Raw genomic sequence first — 1031 nt, 5'->3', positions numbered from 1 at the left:
GAGCACTTTGGGAGGCCGAGGCAGGAGGATCACTTGAGGCCAGGAGTTCAAGACTAGCATGAGCAAAAGTGAGACCCTGTCTCTACAAAAAAATAGAAAAATTAGCTGGGCATGGTGGTCACTGTCTGTAGTCTCAGCTATTTGGGAGGCTGAGGCAGGAGGATCGCTCAAGCCCAGGAGCTTGAGGTTGCAGTGAGCTATGCACTTTAGCCCTAGGAGACAGAGCAAGATCCTGTCTCAAAAAAAAAAAAAAAGAATCAGAATTACCATCAATGTTTGCACATATGGTTCAACACAGCCAGTATTATGCTTTTGAATGGTTTGGAAAAATAGAGTTGTCGTTACTTACTTAAGTAATAAATCTATCATCAGTCACTATGTCTATATTTTCTTTCAGCCTACTTTACGAGAGTTTTGCCTCTGTCTCGGCACTCTCAGTTCCTTCTGTCTCACACAGAGAACTTAGATGTGGTTAGCTGCCTTTCTCATTAGATGGCACATTAAAAAAAATGACTCCAAATAGCCTATTGTGCACATTGAGGTACTTTTGCTCTTCAAACTCCATTAAGCTCTTATAAGCCTCAATTAAGTAAAAGAACAGATAATTAAGACAGTCTGTTTTCAATAGACTTAGAACCTTGCAAGGAAGACGACTCCAAGACCTCGTGCCTAACCATCCACCCCTTGTCCCATGTGTCAAGTCTCAGTATTTGGACTAGGCAGTAAATTCATTCTTATTTAAGTAAATCAAACTAGTCCTGCTGTGATTTTCCTTTAGGCCATGAGGCCTCTGGCAAGTTATTTATCCTGGAAACATCCTCTATAGCTAGAGAAAATCTAGAGCAGGCAGGAACATGGCTTACATTCATTAAGATTTAAACTGGATCAAAACTGTTGGAAGCGAAATAGGCAAGGGAAAATAATTCAAACCACTGATGACTTTAGATACTTCATTTAACTGAAATTCCAAACATTTATCTAATTTCATGCAAACGATTATCAATAATTTTATTAATAATAGAAAATACTGA

At 39.0% G+C, this 1031-nt stretch overlaps 1 protein-coding gene across 1 annotated transcript in view; it reads right to left on the bottom strand.

Annotated features, from left to right (window-relative positions):
- Window positions 1–1031, bottom strand: part of PARP8 (poly (ADP-ribose) polymerase family, member 8) — a 99304-nt gene that overhangs the window by 86333 nt on the left and 11940 nt on the right. The window lies entirely within an intron of this gene.

Source organism: Propithecus coquereli, unplaced genomic scaffold, assembly GCF_000956105.1.
Source record: "Propithecus coquereli isolate 6110/MARCELLA unplaced genomic scaffold, Pcoq_1.0 Scaffold47, whole genome shotgun sequence".
NCBI lineage: Eukaryota > Metazoa > Chordata > Mammalia > Primates > Indriidae > Propithecus > Propithecus coquereli.
This window is presented reverse-complemented; position numbering and strand designations above follow the sequence as displayed.